Source organism: Nyctereutes procyonoides, unplaced genomic scaffold, assembly GCF_905146905.1.
Source record: "Nyctereutes procyonoides isolate TBG_1078 unplaced genomic scaffold, NYPRO_anot_genome, whole genome shotgun sequence".
NCBI lineage: Eukaryota > Metazoa > Chordata > Mammalia > Carnivora > Canidae > Nyctereutes > Nyctereutes procyonoides.
The window spans coordinates 30,902,963-30,926,749 of record NW_026575049.1 but is presented as its reverse complement, the minus strand read 5'-3'; the positions used below and the strand labels follow the sequence as shown (position 1 = coordinate 30,926,749).

The 23,787-nt window shown below is 47.5% G+C and overlaps 1 protein-coding gene across 4 annotated transcripts in view; it reads right to left on the bottom strand.

Annotated features, from left to right (window-relative positions):
* Nucleotides 1–23,787, bottom strand: part of LARGE1 (LARGE xylosyl- and glucuronyltransferase 1) — a 525,183-nt gene that overhangs the window by 416,889 nt on the left and 84,507 nt on the right. Inside the window, exon 1 of one of the 4 annotated variants that reach the window (XM_055328303.1) lies at nucleotides 18,272–18,292. The exons of the other annotated variants lie outside the window; for them this stretch is intronic. The gene's annotated coding sequence lies outside the window, so the exon portion shown is untranslated. Of the gene's footprint in view, nucleotides 1–18,271; nucleotides 18,293–23,787 lie in introns of those variants that run through there. 4 annotated transcript variants of the gene reach the window in all.

Genomic DNA, 23,787 nt, shown 5'->3' with positions numbered 1-23,787 from the left:
TATTATTTTCCTGTTGAAGGACACGGGGGCCATGTCTAGTTGGCAGCTACTGCAAATGAAGCGCCTGTACACACCTGTGTCTGGGTGTGCGTGTAAACACAAGTTCTCCTGTCTCTCTGATGCATGCCCAGGAGTGTGATCACTGGACCGTATGGTTAAAGTATATATTTAACTGTTCAAGAAACTGCCCAAGAGATTCAGAGAATGGCTGTAGCCCTTCACACGCCCACAGAAGGTGTGGTTTCTGCAGGTCCTCAGCGGTAAGGGCTCCTCCTGTCACTGTAACAGGTGTGGCGTGGGAGCCGATTGTGCCTCTACCGTGCATTTCCCCAACAGTGTGGAATACCTTCGCCACTGGCTTGTCTGCCGCCTGTACATCTCCTCTGGTGAGGTGTCTGTGTAAGCCTGTTGCCCAGAAGTGCACGGTTCAGCTTTTTCCTGTCAAGTCTAGAGGGCTTCCGATCCACCCTGGAGATGGGTCTGCGGTCAACTACATGCTCTGCACAATCTTCTCCTGGTCTTTCACCCTCCTCTTTACAGACCACCCCCCGGAACATTTTCACCTGTGATGAAGAACAGCTGATCCATTCTGTTTTGTGACTTGGCCTTCACATGTCCCACTTTTTTTTAATCCAAGATGAGCAGAGGCACTTGGGCAAAAATGTCTTAACCCTCCTGTGACTCAGTCTCCTCAACTGTAAAATGGGGAGGGCAAGCCTCGCACCTAATTCTTGACTTACTGTAAGAAGATACTGTAAGTATCACATAAAGCAGTTCAGACACACAGTGTTTGTGGTTTGAGGTATTTCTGCTCACTTAAGGAACACCTGCTTTCATTCCGACCTGCCTCATGAAAGCCTTGAGAGGAAAAGGCCTGGTGATTAACTCTGGAAAAAAAAAAAAAATGCAGGGTTAAGAAGCATCTGTGCAAAGGAACAAAGTCGTAGAGGCCGAGATGATGAAAAAATGTTCTAAACACGGAAATCAGGCCAACTTGCTGAAACAAAAGGTAAGTCAGAAACAAAAGGAATTTCTGACCCCAGGCAAAGCCAAAAATAAAAGCAGTAATTTGGCTTCTTCAACTCAAGACTGCTGACTCTCTAACAGAACCTCCGAGAAGACTCCAGGGAGGGGGCTCTGGCCCCATTACTACTGCGGGAAGGGTCCTTGGGCCTGTCTTGGGGTTCCAGGCTATTTGTTCGGGAGTCTTCCTCTGATTACCACCGGCAGATGAAGGAGGGGAATTGTTACTTTCCTTTGGGAATGGCTGTGTCCCCAGTCTTGAGCCCAAGGCAACTCTGACTCATCTCAAGGCCAAATGAAAAGATAATTTTAAATTAACCTCTGGGGAACTCCCACAGGAGGAGGGCGTTCCCCTGCCCTTTGATTCAAAGTCCATGAGGACAAGGACAGAGGATACCCCCACCCACCCACCCGGGCACTGGTCCCCTTATTTAGATAATCTCCTTGCCACATACAGTCCAAGCGGGGCTGTCACCCTACCTCTCTTCCCACCAGGATACACTATGGCATGTGTTCCTGTGTGACTCTGGGGAGCCTTGGCTCTTTCCCCCTGGAAGTTCTTGTTTCCATGCCTATCTCCAGGGACGGCAGAGACCCACTTCAACTAATTCCTGTACCCCATGCCCGGCACACTGTGTGACACATAATCAGCACTCACGAAGAGGCCAAGCTGCCTGGCAGGGCTGGCTGGGTGAGTGGATAGACAGACGCACAAATGGATGAATAAGAAGCTGGGTGCATCAACACGCTGATGAAAATGCCAGAAGAGCAAGGGATACTGGGAAGAGCAAGGTGTTGTTTCTCCAAACCACTCAACTCCACCAGCATCTTATAGCCACTTGTATGACTCCCTCAAGGCAAGAGGCATTAAGCCTGTCCTTTATAACAACTACTGTCACATCATGGAAATGGGAGGGCACTCAATTTCCCCAAAGTTCTAGGGGTTCTGCTTTCATATAACTTACATTTTTCTCCCTCAAATTGAGATTCTCTGTCTCAATCATCTCTGTGACAGTGCCCTATGTGTGGAAATGTCTTGGCAACAAGTCACTCATGGAAGCATGTTGCGGTGCCAATTTTTGTAAAGGCAAATGAGCCTGGAGATGCAGACATTTTATAGATGTGATATGTATACAAACGGGACTCAGTAAATGCCAAGGGCATTCAATGGCTCTAAGGTGATATGACTAATTATTTAATAAAGCCAATAACCAAAGGCGGAGGGGTGTCAGAGGTCCTGAAGACCAGACCCAAGTTCCATGATCCTCTAAGAGGACTCACAGGACTCAGCATATACTCATACACGCACATGGCTTTGACTTACTACAGCAAACACCAAACAAAATCAGCAAAAAATAAAAGCCCCTGGGTAAAATCTGGAAGGAACCTGGCACTAGCTTAGAGTCCCCACCCACTGGAGTCACCCAAGACGCACCTAATGCACCCAGCACAGGCTTTGGCAACACATGTACAAAGTTCAACCAGGGAAGTTCAGATTCAGGGCTCAGGGTTTTTACTGGAGACTGGTCAGTGGGCATCCTTTGCCTAACATGTACCAAAATTCCGGACTCCCAGGAGAAGCGGTGTTCAGCATAAGCTCTATCATTTGCATAAAGAGTTGAGGCACAGTGAGGCACTCTTACCAGCTTCTGGAATGGTGGGCACCCTCCCAAAATCCAAGTTTTCAGACATCAGCCAAGGGCCAACTTTGCAAGCAGGTCTTTCTACAGATACCAATTGGGTCTGTTAACTGGTCTGCACAGGGCGAAACACCCAAAAGTATATTGGCCTAAGTCATCATCCTGAAAAGTCATTTGCTGATTCCAAAAATGCTGCCTTTGTCCACAGGTGTTTTGGATTTTTTTTTTTTTTTTTTTGAGATCTGCCTTCAGAGCCCTCTGTGCAAAATACAGTGGCTTTTCAACCCACGAGGTGGATTGTATCTCCAATAAACAAGGCATTTGCGAGCCTCTGGCACAAAACACAAGTTAACAATAAATAACAAAAGTGCATCTTCCTACTTTGGTCTTCAAGCTCAGAGTTCAAGGACTATCCACCCATTCATTCCTCAAACATGCATTTGGCACCTTATGAGGACCAGATACCTTCTCCGTTGCTGGCAACATATGAGAAAAAAACATATGAGAAAAAAGGACCCAGAGCCCACCTCACTGCTGTTCAGCCCACTAAACACTTTGCACGCGCACACCTGGGGACCGCTTGCCACAGAACACTGCACAGAGCCAGCTGTGTATCTGTGTGGTTTGGATACCTTGAGCAACCTAGTTTTTATTTCCCCCAGGGAGTAAGACTGCAACTCTTTGCTTTAAAAAAAAAAAAAAAAATCTGTTTTTAAAAAAGCAATTCTTCTTGTCCTACGGTTCTTAGCAGGGGCCACCACATGACAGCCCCACATCGTGCTTGAACAAGGAAGCTGGACAGAGAGGGATACAATCCTGCCACCCCTCCAGGGAGCCCTGTACTCCAGGGACAGGAGTGCCTTATCTGCATGCACTCAGAGGGTGGCAGGGGCACCATCGGGCTCTGACCCCCCACTCGCCAAACACAAGGGACGGGCTCCTCCAGCCCTTTGTCTTGTTATGCTCTCTCACCCTCCCTTGGCCTCCCTCAACCCTCTGCTGACAGGTGCCTGTCTATACCAGTCACTCCACCCAGCAGCCCTATCCCTGCTCCTTCCCTTCTCTTTCATTTGTAAAATTGTCACCACCTCCATGAACTTCTTTGTTTAGGGCTTATCTTCCCTCACTAGAATTCTTTTTTACTCCTTTTTTTTTAAAGTCATTAAAGTGAAACACAGCACAATCTAAGACAAAGTACCGTATAAAGTCAGTGATCTCCTGTCACAGAGAGCATTTGCGATGTTGTGCCACCTAGCCTACCTACTTCCAAAGTATTTCTATCACTGCAAAATAAAACTCCCTACCCACTGGGCAGCTTCTCCCTCGGGGCCTGGTAATGACCAAAAGATTACCTCTTCTGGATATTTCCGGTAAGTGGAATCCTACAGTTCATGACCTTTAGGGTCTGCCCCTTGCCAGGTCAGACGCTGGCAGCGATCTGTTTTACTGACCAATGTATCTCCTGTGTCTAGGAACAGCACCTGACCCAAGAAAACCAGTCAGCTAATATAAGTGTTTGGTAAATGAATTAGCAGCCAGGTGGATGAGGGAATGGGAGAGTAAATGGTCCCTATCATCCAGAAGGAAAGAGAATAGAAGCAAAGGGGGCTCCTGCAAGATTCTCTGGAGGAGCTGGGAGGGTCAGACAGGTCTGTGATTTGAGAACCAGGCGTGGTTGCAGCAAATCCAACGCATCTCAGCTGGAGACACGTGTTAGGACAGGATAGTCTGGGAGTCTAGCCTCCAGGACAGCCTGGAGCCTTATAAATGAACCTGGCACATTTTCTAGATGCAGTGCTTACAGGACCTTCAACAGAAACACCCCTTTACATAATCACATCCTGGAAGAGGATAAATAATTCTTGAACACTTTCCAGGAACATGGCTATATCATTATATTGAAATCATCTACAATAGGACATCTCCCCACCTATAAGTAAGAAGATAGCTTATTCGTCTCTGAATTCCTAGCCTCAGAGCAGTGTTCGGGCCTTTCTAGGTTCTCAGGGATGCCAGCTGCCCAGCTCAGAGGGAAGTGATGAGACTTAGAGCTGACCTGGAGTCCTCTTCCTTGCACTTTCAAGCCATGTGACTTCCAGAAACACAGCCTGATGGGCAGTGTGGTGCAGCAGGTGGGACTATATGGCAGCCCGTCAGCAGTAAAAGCCTTGGGGATGGCTTGCTGGGATCCAAATCCCAGCTCTGCCGCTTCTGAGCTGTGTGAGCTTGGGTAAATTTCTCAGCTACTCTGTGCTCAGTTTCATCATCTGCAACATCAGGACCATCAACCTGTTGAGGAGTCAATGAGTTAATTCACATGAAGCACTTTAGAAGAGGGACCAGTATGGGGATCCCTGGGTGGCGCAGCGGTTTGGCGCTTGCCTTTGGCTCGGGGCGCGGTCCTGGAGACCCGGGATCGAATCCCATATCGGGCTCCCAGTGCATGGAGCCTGCATCTCCCTCTGCCTGTGTCTCTTCCTCTCTCTCTCTCTCTCTGTGACTATCATAAAATAAATAAATTAAAAAAAAAAAAAAAGAAGAGGGACCAGTATGTAGTAAGTGTGCAATGAACGTTCACTTTTTCAACCAGGTCTTTGTTTTTCAAGTTCCTCCATCTCCATATCTGGAAAGACAAGGATGAAGCCTTGCCATTGTGCTGAGAGGAGTCCTCAAGGGAGCATAAGCAGCCCTCCTCTGGCCCTGGTGCAAAAGCATGAAAAAGTGGTGGTAACATGGTAATGAGCTTTCTCTGGGAAGGCATAAATCTCATCAATATTTTCGGAGTATTTATAAGTTGCAAGGCCCGCTGCTCAGCTCTGGGATCAGTGTAAGACTCAGAAGTGCTCCAACCTGAGGATGCACAGTCAGATGTGGAAAACAGATGGGCTCCACATGGAGCATAGTGTGCACTGGACTTGAACCTCTTAGATGAAGCAGCAGAAGGATTCAGGGTTTCATACCTTTTTCAGAAGACCATCCATTCTGTGTTTTCCCATGAAAATTAACTATTAAAAGGACGAGATGGAGAGAGGTTCAGTGAGACTGTAATGCTGTTTCCCTCTCAGCCCCAGGACCTGGGTGCATACTTTTCCCTTTGCCTGCAACACTCCTCTCCCAACTCCAGAGCCACCTTCATCCAACCCAAACCCTCTCTGATTTTAGATCTCAGAAAATGTTTCTTCCCTAACCCCACCTAACCAACTAATGTACTAAAAAGAGGAGGGCCTATGTCGAATGTTTTCCTAGCACCCTGACTGTCCCACATGCCATACAACAGCTTATACTTATGTATGTGATTGTATCATTGGCTCCCAGCCCCCACCTCACTAAGCGTGAGCTCTGAGAATACATCTGTTTTGATTGGTACTGATAACCAAGACCTTAACATATAGGAGGTTAACACATAGGAAGCCATCTATAAATCCATACTGATTGGACAGATGGATGGATAGATGGGCGGACAGATAATCAGACAAATCCCAATAAGGCTTGAGCCTCATTCTCTGCATCTCTAAACCAGCACCACCCAACAGAATGCTAGCCCCATGTGTAATTTTAAATTTTCTCCTAATTACTTTTAATAATATATCTATTTAACCCCATATATCCAAAACATTATCACAACAATATGTGGTCAATATAAAGATGTTTAATGTGATAATTTACATGCTGTTTTCACAGTAAATATTCAGAACTGGGTGCATATTTTACACTCACAGTACATCTCAATTTCGATGCTGCATTTTCAATAATTAAAGTGAAACGGAGTCCTTCCAAACCCACTATCCATGTGTGGTTAAAGGAAAAAACATCTCCAGAACAATAAGCCTGTATATTAAGGGAAAATATTTTTACACTGCTTATTTTAAAATTTAAATCATCAAGATTAAATAAAATTCAAAGTGCGGTTCCTCAGTCACACCAGGCACATTTCGAGAGCTCTGGACACACATGAAGGTGTGGCTACCACAAGGGAGAGCTGGATACCAACTACTGAATTGACAGATGTGGGTGCTTTCACTCCCTTGGCTCCCCTGAGGAAATGGCAAGGGCAGCTACCATTTACTAATTACCATTAGAAAGGCCTTCAATCCATTCTCTCATGGGATCCTTATCAGTCCTATAAGGCAGGTATTGCTGTTTTCTCTTTAAAAAAAAAAAAAAAAGATTTTATTTATTTATTCATGAGAGACACAGACACAGGCAGAGGGAAAAGCTGGCTCCCCCAGGGAGCCCAATGCGGGACTCGATCCCAGGACCTGGGATCATGCCCTGAGCCAAAAGCAGATGCTCAACCCCTGAGCCACCCAGGTGCCCCGGGAATTGCTATATTCATGCTGCAGATGAAGAAACTGAGTTTGAGGGATGCCTGAGTGGCTCAGGGATTAAGTGTCTGCCTTCAACTCTGGGCATGATCCCGAGTCCAGGGATCAAGTCCCACATTGGGCTCCCTGTGTGGAGCCTGCTTGTCCCTCTCCCTGTGTCTCTGCCTCTCTCTTTGTGTCTCTCATGAATAAATAAATAAAATCTTTTAAAAAATAAGAAAAGAAACTGAATTTGAGAGATATTAAGCCATTGACCAACATCACATAGTAAGTGGTGGTCAGGATTTGAACCAAGGACTACTGAATCCCAAGCCTGTGTCAGCACAGTATCTCTGTACTGACTCCCTGGAACCAAACCACACAAGGCAGAGCAATGTACCCCTGTACGTGGTATGGTGGGCTCCAGGTGATTCTCAAATACCAGTTCTCAAGCCCTGAGCACATCAAGACAGAACTTCTCTGCCCCTGCTTGACCATGTGGCTCACTCTGGCCAATGAAATAAGCACACAGGCGACAGAGGGGAAGGAAGCGTTAAGAACCAGTGTGTGGCCCTCCTCTTGGCATGATGACCAGCAATGGTCCTGAGAGAGGTCACCCTGGATCCCAGAGTGAAGACAGCATAGGCTAGAGCCACATGTGGTCTCTGATGAACATGCATCATGGCGGGGGGCGGGGAGGACCTCATTCAGTGAGTCACTGGGATGCTGCCCAGATAACCCAGCCTCCTGACGGATGTGCACACGGTTAACGTGCAGTGGAAGATGGGTAACTTTGTGGTGTTCAAGGGAAAGGGGGTAACTCAGAGCTCTTCCTGATAGTGCCAGAATCCTGCAGGCTGTTCTTCCCCAAAGCCAATGAAAGGGCTATTACACCACCAGCTGTGGTGGGGTCTGGTTTCATCCCTACTGGTATTACTGTATTTCTTACAAATAGCTCATTAAGGCAATTATCAGTGATTAGCACAGTGGCCCGAGCATCAGTACAATCACACACATTAATAAAATACAATTTAGCAGAGCGAGTAAAGACATGAAGAAACTGGGCTCCCTTGTGGGGCACTCATGGCTTGAGCTGAAGAGAATTTCCACTAAACTAAAGCAAAACACTGCAGAGAAGTGTGCCAATTCCAGCACCTTCCTAGTGCTCGTTTGCATATGATTCAATTCAACCAAACCAAACCAAAAACCAAAAAACTTGAGTGTTAAAGGATGACTAAGAGTGTCTGACAGGCAGAAAGAGTCAGCAGGATTTTCAAGGGGGAAAAACAAATTCACAAATCTTGGGAACGTGAAGAGTATGTTAGATTCAGAGAGTGGTCAAGTTGAGATCTGGCACTTAGATGTAGGGCCTAAGGCCAGGAAAACCAGAACCCAACTGGGAACACATGTGGCATTGTTGGACTTTTTCTAGAAGTGATGAGGAGTTGTCAGAGCCTTAGCACTAACATGGACTGCCACGAGCTGCTCCAAGCTTCAGAACAGTCCTTCGAAACATGGGAACGATGGGTGAGGAGATACGAGGAGTGGGGCAGGCGAGCAGCGAGTCCCACCATCCAGGCCTGTAGCAGGGGGAGATGAAAACCCTGCTCAGCTGGATGACCTAAGTAGAGGAGGAACACGGAGACGTGGTGTCGTTAAGAGAGACATCTGGAAATTATTTTGAAAGGTTGAATCTGGGCGGGTAAATGCAGGAGATGATTAACACATGCAAATATAGATGTTAAAAATTCATTTCTTTTCCCACTCAGGGGCACTTAATATTTGAACAACTCCAAGAGCAGAGGCCCCACAGGGCTAAGACCACAAGGTCAAGTCTACGCAAGGCTCCAACATGCTCTGAAACACACTACCACACCTGCCTTCCTCTGCATTTCTGTGTTCCAAAGAAGTCCAAGTGATGGCTCCCTCCCCTGTACACACGAAGCCACTTCTATCTACTCAAGTCTCAAGGGACACTGGAGTTCAGACCAGAGCCTCCCAGCATGTACGAGCCAAGCAGGGTGAGTTGTCATTGGGAAGACCTCACTCCATCACACGGTCACCTTCGATCCGCCGGGTCAGAGGCACAGATGGCGCAGGCCTCGCCAGGCTGTTCTGTCCATCTATCAGACCCTCTGAGATGTTTCCCTGGGGACTCTGGTCCGTTACTGAGTTTCCCTCTGTGTGGAATATCACGTTCCAGACGCACAGTCAAGCCTTAACAGCTGTGCAGGCCAACCACACAATGTGGATCAAGAAGCTTCTTCACAGTTTGTCTGCTCATCCACCAAACATGTACACTGTGCCCTGACAACATGCCAGGCCCCAGGCTAGACAATGAGGCACTGAGATGAAAAGAAAACCATCTGTCCTTCAAGGAGTTCACAGCTTCCTCAAGGAGACAAAGAAAGAAAAAGACAAATAAAACACAGATATATTTAATGAAACCGATGCTGCATGCTTTCTAGCTTTTTTTATTCCCCCTCATTAGGAGGTACCAAGTTAGTACATAAACCAATGCTAAGGGAATAGTCTGGATTTAAGTGGTTCTCTTAGTCACTTCAAACGGCTGTAACAAAGTACCATACATACACTGGGGGCGTAAGGAAACAACAGAAATTTATTCCTCACGGTTCTGGAGGCTGGGAGTCGGCTGGCATGGCTGGTTTCTGCTGAGAGCACTGTTCTCTTGCAGGGCTGCAGACTTCACACTTGGGAGAGCTTTTTGGTGGTGACTCTTATGGGGACACTAATGTCACTCTGGGGGACTCCAGCCTCATGACCTAATTTAACCATAAGGACCTCTCAAAGGCCCCACTTCCAGAAATCATCACATTGGAAGGTAGGATTTCAACATTTTAATGAGGGGTGGGAGGAATGGGGAGGAGACATTACTTCTAGTGTAGTCCTGTTCTGAAATACACCCAGTGCACGCAGAAGTGCCATTCTAAGAAGCAACGAGCTTTCCCGGATGACAATGCCAAGCTCATGGAAATTCACCAGCATCACACAGATTTTCTGTTCTTCTTCTGACAGTCACGTACCAAGGACCAGAAATGAAACAGGTGCCCACACTGTCCCACACAAACATCTGGTGAAAGACAGATGTGTCTAGCATTTAGGATCCCCTCTGCCCAACAGGGCAGGGGATAAATGAAATAGGCTTGACCATGGTGATCGCCTATCTTCAGAAATGGTGATGTGCGGCCATTCCCACTGGGACACAAGCACCAGGAAATGACACTCCACTTCTACCCCAGCTCAGCCCTCAGCTCGGATAAGGAAGCACTACTTCAGGAGGGTCCATCTTTTCTGCCCCTCAAAGATCTCCTGTTGAAATGCATTTTCATTGTGAACATAGGAAACTCAGGCACTCTTGAACACCATACTTGTCCCTATCTTTTTTTTTTTTTAAGATTTTATTTTTCTTTTGAGAGGGGAGAGACAGACAGACAGAGAGAGAGAGAGAGAGAGAGAGAGAGAGAGAAAATCTCATGCAGACTCCGAGAAGCCCGACGTGGCTCGATCTCACAACTCTGAGATAATAACCTGAGCCAAAACCAAGAGTCGGATGCTTAACCAACAGAGTCACCCAGGTGCCCCTTACTTGTCCCCATCTTGACAGATACTTCCAGCTTTCCTTAACTCTCGCATTCTGCAATGTTCCCAGCTTCAAAGCCCTCACAGGAAAATCCTTAGATTATAAAACAAATGCCCCATTATAACAACTCCATGAACACCAAATACACAGGGAGGGAAATAATTATGTGCTGATTGTTTAAATTATGCCAAACATACTGCACACTCTTATAAAACTTATCTTTTAAGCTTATTTTTTCCCATTTTAAAGGACAAAAAAGGTTTGGAAAGCATCACAGGTTCAATTACTTATCACAATGTGGGATGGAAAGGAAGCTACGTTGAGGTCGAGATTCTAAATCAGGTCTCTTTGGCCTCCAATATTGCCATCCTGTCCATGACATCTTCTCACTTGACTATTTCAAATTCCAGAATGTTCTCCTGGAAAGGTTGGTCTGACAGACTGTCACTCTTCCCTAAATGCCTCTGTCTCTCAAGTCATTCTCCTCAACCTGACAATCTATCCCTAGAGCTAAGATGCTGAGTGTCAGCAAATGACACATTTCCAATAGTCTCCAACAGGGGCAAATACTGTATTCAAGGTTCCTGACATCCCAATGACAATGACAATGATGATTAGTTTTGTGTGTTAACCTGGCTAGTTCTATAGTCCCTCATTATTTAATCAGACACCAGCCTCCATGTTGCTGTGAAGTCATTCTGTAGATGTGGTTAATCTGTGCTATCAGGTGACTTCAAGTAAAGGAGATTAGCCTCAATAATGTGAGTGGGCCTTGTCCAATCAGTTGAAGACCTTAGGAGCAAAAACCAAGGTTTCCCAGACAAGAAGAATTTCTGCCTCAAGACTGTAGTCCTGACTCCCAACACCTGAGCTTCCAGTCTGCTGGTCTGCCCCACAGATTTCACAGCTCCCACAGTTACATGAGCCATTTCTTAAAATAAAGCCTACGGTATATGGTAGATCTCTCTATGTCCTGTTGGCTCTGTTTTTCTGGAGAACCCCCACCTGACACAATGCATAACACAAGCAGAATGGGACTCAGTATGAACTATTCCATTTGATTCTCACAACGGGTCACTGATGTCTAAGTGTGTCTCTTCCACAGAGGAGGAAACCACAGCTCCCAGCAGCTAAGTAACGTGCCCAAGGAGCACACAGGCATGAATGACAGGGCCATTACTCAGACCTCAGTATTCAAATGGCATGAGATTTCCAAGACGTACTGTCCCCCAAAAACCACTGTAATGTAACCCCCAAACAGAACGCCCGAGGAAAGGAAATTTAATAGCTTGCCACTGGCCAGATTCTGAGCGTAGCCCAGGGAAGATGGGCTCCCACGGCCTAGGCAAACTGGTTCCTCTCCTCTTGGTGGGGCAGGTCCAATGTGGCGGCCCAGACACCACGATCAACTTCTCCCAGGACAGTAATGAGACCAAAGAGAACTGAGGAAAGGGCCAGCTGGGGAGAGAGTTTCCCTCAGTCCTTATCACCTTGGCCGAGCCCTGGGCCCTCCTAGTCTGCTCCCTTATCAAGCTGTCCAGCTGTTCAACATGAACGCCAAAATCACTGTTCTTCATTAATTCACTGGAAGCCTTCATGTAAACCTCATTAACGGGCACAGTAATTGCTCTGTGAATATTGCCCATTTTCCAATTATGTTTCTTTCCTCATGCCGGGAGAATTTGCCATCGGAGAAAAAGCCCTGGGTTGCCTTCATCTGTTCTACGACAAGTGGGTGAGTGATTGGCTTTTGACCATGGCTTCTATGACCGAGGAGAGAGAGAGAGAGAGAGAGAGAGAGAGAGAGAGAGAACTCTTTTCATCTGAGACCCATTCTTGGGAATCTAACAGTGCACCTGCCTGTCAATCCAGCCCAGGGACCCATGCACTGGGTGCAACTTCAGGGAAGAGGCTGGCCATGAAAACCAAGTTTCAAAACAGAGCCACAGCAAAGGATGGGAACTCGTCCCCTGCCTTTTCCACAAGGAATGTCCCTACAGGTGTGTGCACGCTTGCAGGCACCCGGACGCCCTGCCAGTGCTTGCCTCACACAGCAGTGGGGGGCAGGAGGGTTCACCACATGAGGAAGACCTTGGGGAGATGTGCCGTAGAAGCAGGAATCCGGCTGCTCAGCCATTTGTAGACCATCATAAGCACTTCTTATGAGACATCAACCGCTCATCACCTCCAAAAACCCACAACCCTCCTGAGTCCAATTATCTCCAAACATTCCCTCTTTTGCATTCGATTTTCTCATTAAATGAGCACACAAAGCGTGGCCTGGTGTTTGGATGCCTGCACTGTTTTCACAAATAGAAAGAGTCTAGGTGATGGAAACTCCAGCCCGACAGGATGCACCCCCTGTGGCCTGGCCTGTGGACAAAAGGGGTGAAAATCACGGGCCAATGGTGAACAGCACAGGGCTGCGGCTGGAGTAGCACTCAGGCTTTCCCCCTCAAGATGCAATTTGGTTTGATGAACTGATAGAGACAGAGGGACACTGATACCAACAGATGGATGGCTGATGGAGACAGATAAATAGGAGAGAGACAAACAGGTAGGTAGGTAGGTAAGTAGATACATACATAGGTAAGTAGGTAGGTAGATAGATACATACCTATATACACAGGCAGGTAGGTAGGTAGGTAGGTGTACCCATACATAATGTTGAGGGCAAGATTCTAAGTCAGGTCTGTCTGAACTCTAGAATCACTATCTACTCCATGACACAGTTTACTCTCACTCCACCATCTCGAATTCCAGAATGCTCTCCTGGAAAGGCTGGTCAGAGGGACTATCACTCTCCCCTAATGGCTTCTATCCCTCAAGTCATTCTCCTCAGTCTGTCCCTAGAGCTAAGACGCTGGGTGGTAAATGTCAGATGTGTGTTATGTCTACGTAAATACACATCTAGACCCCCCCACCCACACATACAGTATATAAACACACACACACACACAGTGTCAAAGATGTGCCACTGAGGCTCAGCAGCACCCACACAGCCTGCCCTCCAGCGGGCACACAGTGCCTTCCCCACCCAGCACGTGCCTAGGATCTTGCCCCCACCCACCTCAGCCCTTCACAGGTCTGCTCCCTCCACAGGCCTCCACACGTTGACGCCACTGCTCAGAAGCTCAGAATACACGTGTGCCACATGTCAAGTACTCATGTATCAGATACTGTCCTACACCTGGTGCATATATTAATTCATTAAATGCCCTAAACAGCCCTGTGAGGTCTAAGTCTTCCCATCTCCACTTTACAGCCCGAGAGAGAGATCGAATACCCTGCCCAGGGTCACCCAGCCAGACAGTGGCAGGTGGGCTCCAGAGTGCAAGCACCTGACCCCTGTGCCAGACCAGCCTCTCAAACTCCCTCCTTATGGAAGGCTCCCTGGCTGCCTCCTCCCTCTCCTCCACAATGCTCCATGCGTGGGCATCTTTCTCAGGTCTCCCCACCGCTTGGTGCACTTGATCACACACCTGCCCTCTCTTCTCTCTAGACCAGGAGACCCTTGGGGCAGCCTCTCCAGCCTTCATGGCTGGACACCCAGCATGGTGTCCACTGTTCTTGTGGCTACTAAACCCCATTCATGGCCCCAAAGAGCTTCCAAGCTTTTTCAGGGTCACCAAATCCACGTGGAGAGATCACAGAAGGGACACACAGCAAAAATACAGAGGACGGAGCTTGTGCCGCTGGAGCCAGCCCAGGCTTCCTCATCGAGTTGGGGGCAGGAAGAGGCCTGCCGGCTAAATAGCTACCTAATAAATGTGCCCTCACATCACGGCCAGGCTCCGCTGTGAATTAACATTCAGCAGCACACCTTCTATTGGCAAAATGCTTCATTGTCATTTTTACTGGTTCTGCCTTACAACTTCCCACTAGGTCAATATTATCAAGGGGGTCAGTGGTAAGATAGGACAAAATCATTATCCACGTTTGACAGATGGAGAGGCTAAGGAGGGAGGGCAGGAGACGGGGGCCGCGTGGTGTGGCGTGCGGGAAGGGAGCCCCTACAGGCAGGGGACACAGGATGAAACCCCAAGCTGCACAATGAATCTGACCTTGGACAGTCTGTGCTGTAGTGTCTCCCCTATAAACACAGGAAATGACTGTACTTACTCACAGGAGCACAAATATTAAAATCTCCCTATGGCACCATGGCCAGTTTGTAAGGGCTAAATAGCGTTTCCTTTCCTATTCTAAGTGGAGCACAGAGGCTTGAGGGGCTCAGGAGGCCAGCGGGGGGGGGGGGGGCCTCCTGGGCCTCAGCCAATATTGGTGGTGCAGTCGGCATGCCAGTTTACAAGATTTATTCCCATGTATGGACCACCAGTCCTTCTAAAGCCAAGGCATTTTAATGCGAAAAGCCGGAGATCTTTTGAACGTTTTGCCTTGGACGGTTGGAGGAGCCAGCTGGGAGAGAAGGGGGCTCCAAGAGGTGGTGTGTATGCATGCACTCACCCTTTCACAAATATTTACCGAGAACCTACTATGTGCCAGGGACGAGTAAAGGAAGGGGCCTAACATTTCCTATGTGTGTCTCAATATGCATGCCCTCTGCCCCCATCATCTGAGTTCTGAGACGTCCACCACCATGCTCCCTCAGTCCCTGCTGTCCCCAGCCACGCCGCGACCCTCATGGTAGATGCTGCTCTCCAAGTCACGGGGCAGGTCCTCTGCCTCCACAGGACTCAATGCGATGTCGCCCCTGCAAAGACCTTCCTGTCCAGCGTCACCCCACAAGTCACTGCCACCACACTGCTGTCTCCAGTTTATCCAGAGCATGTATGGAGAGATCTGGAACTGCCTCGTTGGCTTGTGTACAGTCTGTCACTCCAAAGACATGTTTGCTCCATGGGGACAGGGACCCTGCCAACTCATTCATGGTTGTCTCTCCAGAGCCTGACCAACTGTAGGTGTTCAGTGAATATGTTTTGAATGAATAAGGGAGAGGGAAGTGTGGGAGGAGGGGAGGGGGAGCTCAGGGTGGCCGCACAAGAATGTATGGGACTAGAGAGCACTTGGGAAGTAGGCAGGCTCTGACCACCGCAGCCCTGGGAGCAGGGCCTCGTAAGGCAGAGGTTCTCATAAATATCCAACGACAGCCTGTACAAACTTACCTTTTCCCTCCGCATATATTAATCTTATTCCTTCACTTCTTGAGGGCAGCAGCTCTGTGTCCTACCCTCTGTGCCCCATGGACCTGAACAGATGGTACCCAGCAAATACTTATTGAATAATGAAAACGAAGCCTTGCCCATGCTTTTTAGTTTATTTTTAAACAGATGAGATGCCCAAGACCAGGAAGTCCAGTGACTTGGCAAAGGCTCACAGAACTCAGGGCGGGTAAGAACCTAGGTGGGCTTTGTGGGCAGTGATCACGGACTCCCTCAGACGTCCCCCCACCACTCTGCAGGAGCGTGTCCTCTCTACAAGCAGGCCCCAGGTAAAGCTGTGGTTATACCTCATCGCTATCCTGAGAACTGGTGTCACTAATGTTTGGGCACATGGTACGTGTTCAATAAATAGGTGCCGAGACTGATTCATCCCCACGCTCAAAAGCAACTTCACAAACCACCAATTTGAAGAGAACTGTGCTTATCCTGTTCACCACAGCCTGATCCAAATGCCAAACAACTTCCAAGTCTACACAGGCCCCTGTAACCTCTTTAATCCAAAAGTAATGATCATAACAGCTGATTTCCGTTCACCCCATCCTCACAACTCATTTTATCTCCCCCTGCAGGGTACGCGAGCTCAAAGCTCTCCCCGGGTCCACTATCCTACCAGGTCCGTGGTAGGGCTAAAACAAGTAAGTTACTCCACACACATCAATGCTCTGGATGATGTCTTTGAAGTTTAGATCTTCTGGTCACAAACTCTGTGTCCTTCTCCCGCTCTCTCAGCTTCTCCCTCCCTTTCTAATTATACTGCCATCTGGGGCGGCTCCAGCTCCTGTGGCTATTCATCCATCCTACTGGTTTACCTGGTCTGTAACCTCCACCGCCATGCCTCCCTGGTACCAGCTCACGGCCTGGGACATCGCCCAGGAGTTGTCTCAACTACCTTAACCACAGATATGCCTCCTTTATTCATCATTTAATCCCACTAAATCCACTTCACTTAACCCACCTATCCCCCAACTATCCATCTTCGCTTCCCACATGAATCTTGCCTTCCATCAGTCATCCTGAAAGAAACGTATTTGTTTTTCAGAAACTGTTTCTTCACCTGTAAACTGGGCCTTTTTGTGGAGAGAGCTAGCTGTTCAGCAAGCTCTGCACACAGGGTGAGAGAGTTTGCAGCCTCCTCGCCATGAAGTGCGACCCTGGGACTAAATTTTAACCAGGGGGACATGAGCAGCAAGGAGGCTTATGCTCTTGCCCTGTGCTGGCTGGACATCAGTGCCAGAGCTTCGAGAGAAGACGAGGGCCGGAGTCACTGTGTGGAGCAGACACACACACACACACACACACACACACACACACACACACACACACCCTTCACTCTCCCCAGCCTACTCCTTTGGGGAATGAGATAAAAACCTCTTGAATCATACATTCTGAGATCTATTCAGCCTGCCGTGATGGGATGGTTACAGTAACAAAAAGTTCCGAAACATCCAACATAGGATCTGGCATAGAGCCTGCCAATATAACAGATATTTGATTTTTTTCCTTTATCTGCTCTTATAGCATTTTCCCTCAACTCTAAAATGAGAATAGAGGTCACCAGATACTAAATTCCCTGCTGTACTCTCCTTGGCGCCGCCTGGGGAGGTGGCAGCCATCTCCTACTCAGACCCCTATGAAGCCCAAGATCCTTAAGAAAAGAGGATCAAGAAGTACGTCCAGCACTAGTCAGGCCAATACATCAAAAATAAATGCAACTGGCCGATACACAGAGGCACCGACAATAGGGTACACAGATTCAAGGGCCACATCTTGATGCCTAGCATTAGTTATGAGAGCAAAAAGAAAACAAAGTTCACGCTGCCCAGTAGCTTCGGGAAGTTACTAGCCCACAAAGTCAAGGAGCTAGCCATGCTGCTGATGTGCGACAAATCTCGCTGTGCAGACACCACTCACGGCGGCTCCTCCAAAGCCACTGTGGAAAGAGCAGCCCCGCTGGCCAATCCCCCTGCCAGGCTGCATAGCAAAGAAAGTGAACAAGCAGCTTGTGTGCCATCGTATTTGTGTTAATAGAACCATAAAACCACAAATAAATAAAATAAATTCTCCACTGCAGTAAGCTACACTTTATCCATCTTCTTTATCAGTTAGTAACTACTGGTTATTAGTAATTAGCAGCAGCCAGCACTTACATGTCAAACTCTAAGTGCTTTATGGGCATGACGTCATTTTATCCCTATAAAACCTCTATGGGAGAGGTACAATTTGTTTTCTCACATTACAGGAATCTAAGTGGGGGGGGCGTTGGGGGGGTGAAGTATTCTGCCCAGAGTCAAAAAAACTAATAGAGAAAATGAGGGGTTTGACTTCCAAGCCCGCATCCTTGTCCTGTCTGAAATAGGATTATCTTTTCCGCTAAATCTGGTTCTCCTCCTTGTCCACCACCACCAGCTTAGTTAGTTGCCCAAGCCAGGAATGAACAGATCTTCCCAGGCTCCTTCCTCTATTGTATTCCCCCCCCCACCCATGCTTAGCACCAGTAAGACCAGTAGCTCCCACCGTTGGTACCTGCATGCAGCTCCCTCTTGCTCATAAGGCATCTTGATGGGGCTTGCTACCTCACCTCAGGTGCGTGCTCCTTTCTGTCCTTCTCCTGCCACTGCTCAAGGGGTGCAGGCTGGCTAAAACCCAGTCACGCCAGGTCCCACCCCTGCTGAACGCCCTCAGCACTTCTCATGAGCTACACGCAAGGTATCCTTGCCTGTGCCCCTGGTAGCAGACTCCCTGCCCTGACTTGAACCTCTCAACAGTTTCACAGGCCTGGACTGCTCACTCCTGGAGGGCAGGAGCCTTCCTTACTCATCACTGCATCTAAGCCAGGCTCCCACGTAGTCATTGGGAACCTAAGAGCTGAAGCGAACACAAATCTCTGCCCTCCTGAGATCCCACTCTGCTTTAGGGATCTCTGAATGCTCTGTGTTGGCTGGCAGATAGCAGAGCAAGGGCAGACGGGACTTAAAAGAGAACACTTGGCTTCCCATGCAAATGCTGCCATTTACTATGGAAGCATGATAAAGTTAGAGTTCTTCTCCAGGTCTCAATCTCTTCATCCTAAAGTAGAAAACCTGGCAGCTACTGAAGCCTCCTATAGGGTTAAATGAGGTGATGCCAGCCTGGAACAGTGTGTGGCACATAGTTGGCACATACTGATTTATCTCCCCATCTCTAAGTTGTAAACTCCTCGAGCATGGGGGGCCAGACCTTATACTTCTCTTTTTCCACTATGCCTTGGGGAATATAAACCATGCTTGATAAATGTTTGTTTGACTGATTAGCTAGTACAGATCTCCAGGAAAGTGAGCCAAAGATATTTAAGGAGCTTTCTTCCCAGCCACCCTATAAAGGATGTCAAGGAGCATGCTGAGAAAGAGAACAGAGCAGGGATAATAGGTAAGGCTATTCCAAAATTATGTCCTGGGTCCTCTCTGACCCTAACCAATGACCTTCTGCTTGCTAAAGCCCATATTTCTCCTAATAGAAAGGTGCATGTGCATGTATACATATATACTTACAACAAAATAGCTCAATCTTCAGCACATTACTGGAAATTCCCAACAATCATAAGCATGATGAACAGGAAAAAACAAATAACAACAAAAACAAACATGGGAGATAGTCTGGAGTCTGCTCAATCAAGCACTTACTTACAAACTATCCTGAAGAAATGAAAAACTATAAATGGCAATGCCTCCATTTACCCAAGTTTCACTTAAATGACCTTTCTTAAAGATTTTATTAATTTTGAGAGAGAGAGAAAGAAAATGGGGGGAAAGGGGCAGAAGGAAAGGGAAAGAATCTCAAGCAGGCTCCGAGCTGAGCATGGAGTCCAATGTGGGGCTCAACCTCATGACCGTGAGATCAGGACCTGGTGAAACCAAGAGTCAGATGCTTAACCAACTGAGCCATTCAGGCACCCCTAAGTGACTTTTTTAGGTAACAAAAGGCTTACTGTTTTTGTTACATTTAGTTTTAACTAAGTAAAAAGATACATCCTTAGTCTTACAACCAATAAAATAAATATATTCTAAGTTTTTCTTAATGATCCCAGGTAATTACGTATCCCCCACCTTGGCACGGTGCCTGGCCAAGGCACTGTGTAGCAATAAGTTCTACTACACTGCAATAGCACAGTGTATGCCCTTGGAGGCTACAAAGGTGTCCAGGCAGTCAACTCTGCGCAGTGGCTCTATCTGATCTTACCACTAGTAGACACGACTTTCCTATACTTTTCCTAGGGGCAAGGCTGTCCCTCCTTTTGTTTCTGGCCACCTTCTCAAGCTCCTCTTTCAATGCACTGTTTTGTTTATAGCCTCTAGCTTAGGAATTTCAAATGTGAAGTTGGTCAGAACAATCCAAGGCTGTCGGTAATCATGTGGTTCCTCTTCTCCAGGTAGGTCTAATCTTCCCCAGCTGCTAGAAGCAAACTGCGACTGCGTGACTGCCTGCGGCCAACCAACTGTAAGCAAAAGTCTGTAAGAGGCAGAAAGTGATTCCCCAGGTCCCAACTTCCTCCAGCCTCTGTGATCTAGGACATTCCAAGGAGTGGGACCTGCCTGGCTCCCAGAGTATAAGTAACATGGAGCAGAAAGCCTCCACATACACACATACCAACCAAAGATGAACCTGTTACTGGAGTAAGAAATAAATCCTTGTAAAACTATAGAGATTTGGGGATTGTTCATATAAATAGCATAACCTAATCCATCCTGATGAATATAAATGATATATTAAAAAAGGAAACAAGATCATGAGTCATCTGTCAAGAGGCCTCCCAATGAGAAAAATTCATGAGCTTCTACTCAGGCCATGGCACAAGCCTTGCCCACACATGTGCATGTGTAAATACACTCATAGTACTAGCCTGCACCTGCTATTGCTGCTTCCTTGCCTATGTCTCCTAGGAGTTCTAAACTGCCCAAGGACAGAAACCATGTCTTCCCCTTCTGTCTTTCCAGAACCTAATACAGTGCCTGGTACAGAGCAGAGGTCAATATATACTCCTCTAAGTTGGAAAAAATAGTTAATAGAGTTTGCCCAACTTAACATAGAGCTTACAATGGAAAAAGAGTTAGGCTCAACTATCCCTCTAAAGCACAGCAACACTCACCCCATCAATTAGGTCCGATGACATGCTGTTCCCTGTCCTTGCCCTCCACATCTGAGGACAGAGCCAATGACTCATGCCCATAGACAGTGTGACTGCGGACAGATGCATCTGCACCCAGCCAGCGGCTCCTTCTGACCATTGTACCTTCCCATTAGACAGTGAGGAATTTCCTGGCTGGGGCTGATGGTAGAGAGAGCTCTTTCTGCTGCCCTTTGGGGTCAAGATATCCTTGTTCAAACTGAGTCATCTGTACTTCACGCTGGCTGTCCTGTTCAAAGGGCAGATCTTGGAACAGGACTGTACAGTTACCCCAGGGCACCCCACAGCCCAATGACAATGCATTCCTCGTTTGCCCTTCAGGTATCTCAACAGCAAACAAAAGCTGCCACCCAATATTGGGTGATCACCAATGTCATGCCATTGTGCTACGCACTAGGGTAGATCCATTGCTTATACCACTCTCCCATCCAATCCTTAGAACAATCTTATAAACTAAATATTGCTATCCTCATTTTCCAGAGGGGAGAATGAATGAACCAAAAGTTTCATGTCACAGGCTCAAATTAAACACACAGGCCTCTGGCTTTTGTGAACATTTTATTGACTGATATTTCTTAATTACGTGTATTTTTCTGAGTCCATAATTTATATGTTCCTCCACTTGCTCCTTTCACCTATAAATATCTACTCAGGGCCTGAGGCACTATGACCCCCATTTTATAGATGAGGTTTAAATTTAGCAAATTATGGTCCCAGAATTTAAAGGCTTGAGTAATGAAAAAGCCTAGACACTCTTCTACTAATAATAGCACCTACCTCTTGGGTTTTAATGATAATTAAATGGACTGATACAGGGAAGTGCTAATAGTTGTGCCTCGCACATAGTATGGCATCAATAAATGTCAGCTGTTTATAAAATTAAATATAATGACAGCTGTGGCCCACCAACACATTTTAGCACAGTGTGTGGGCAGTGAGGGGTGAAAGAGGGATGGAGGCAGGTGGACAACACAAACTAAGTCTAATGTCATATCGTATTATCGCTCGCCCTCAGAGGCAACACTTCGGGCCTCTGTTTTCTTGTACGCGAGATGAGGAAAAAAGGTTGGATCATCTCCAGGAACCAATCTTCAAATGTTCTGATCTGTGATTCTAGTAGTTGATTAATAAATGAGCGACCTAATGACTGAATACCCCAGGGAATTCCCCAAGTCCACTGTGCAGACAACACTGGCCTCACTATAGAAAGCTGGGCAGGGGAACCCAAAGGACTGGGCCACTCTACAGCAAAAACCCCAGAAAGGAACATTCGAGAGGCCAGTCTTTTCATTTCAGGATGGGGATATTTATCAAATGCCCAAATATGGGATGCTGACAGAGACAGAGCAACAAAGCCCACCTGGCTGTCCCCACCACCCAACAGCGCAGTCTCCAACAGAGACTGGAAGCCGCTGAACGCCCCAGCTGCAATTAGGGAAACAAAACAGCAGGTGTGGATGTGGGCGAGGCTAGGAGGGGAGGAAGGCGCCAGAACTACAAGACACAAAGTGCCACTTGGAGAGGAAGCAGAGCAGAAGGCTTAGGAAATCATCAGAGCAGAACCAGGGAGGAGAAGGGCTGGGGAGGAGCAGAGCCCAGGAGGAGGAGCAGGGCTGGAGAGGAGGAGGGCCAGGGAGGAGAAGGAGGGCTGGGGAGTGGCAGGGCTGAGGCCGCCAACCCCACCAGTCCTACACCTAGAAACCCTGGTGCCAATAACAGATACATCCACCACCTGGGACATATTTCAAATAAAGACACTCATTACTCTTTTTTTTTTTTACAAAAGTGGTTTCTGTTTTGGGGGTTTAATTGTGGTAAAATCCTCTATGTCTGCTGTAATACAAACTTGGTGGCTCACAACAACAGAACCTTGCTCTCTCAGAGCTCTGGAGGCCAGAAGTCCTAAATTAAGGTGTCCCAGGGTGGTGCTCTCCCCAGGGAGGGGTCTAGAGAGTTTGTTCCTTGTCCTTCTCAGTGCCTGACTTGTGTTTCATGGCTCCAATTTCTCCCTCGCATCGTCATCCCCACTTCTGTTTGTGGACCATCTCCCGCTGCCTCCCTCTAGTAGGCATGTGACTGCACTTTGGGCAGCCCCCGAGGATCCAGGATTATCTCCTTATCTTGAGAGCAGTTTGCTTCATCACACCTGCAAAGGGTCTTTCCCAATTTTCAAATAAAGTAATACTTACAGGTTCCAAGGATTAAGCCTTCCTCTCTCCAGAAGACATTTTCCCACCTACTTCAGTTCTCTTCTTACCTAATTTTAAGATAATTAGGAAATATTTTACCTTACAGGTCACAAACCTAAGATATATCAAAGCTCGAGCCATCCTGAGAATCAGCACATTCCAGCTTCTTCCAACTGAAAAGAAGCCAGAGGTGAAAGCTTATGGCCTGGAATTACCCAAAAGACACAGCCAGGGAAACCAAAGCTACTTCAATCCATGGCTCCTCCCAGAAGCACTGTTCTCCAGAGGACCCAGGTGGCGAGGGCTGGGAGAGGGGAGACACAAAGTCGAAAAGGAACAACAGGGTTGGGCATGGGACTCGGTACTGTGGGAATTCCTGGGGTTAGTGTGAAGTAATGTGACAACAGGGATGAAAGTACTATGTTCACAGGTGGGAGCCTAAGGGGGAGCCGTCGGGAGGAGGGAAGGTGAAGAATTGGGTCTTCAACACACTAAGTTTAAAGTTGCCGACAGGACAGGTAGGAAAAGGTATCCACATACCAAGGGGGTGAGTTCAAGAATGAGAAGAAGCCCACAGGACCTGGAGGCGACCTGTCTCCGAAGGGCAGGGGGAGAGGTGTTGGCACAGGCAGCAGGCTGGGAGTCCCCAAGGAGCTGGCTGAGTCCCGGGAGTCCCAGGAAGCACCTGG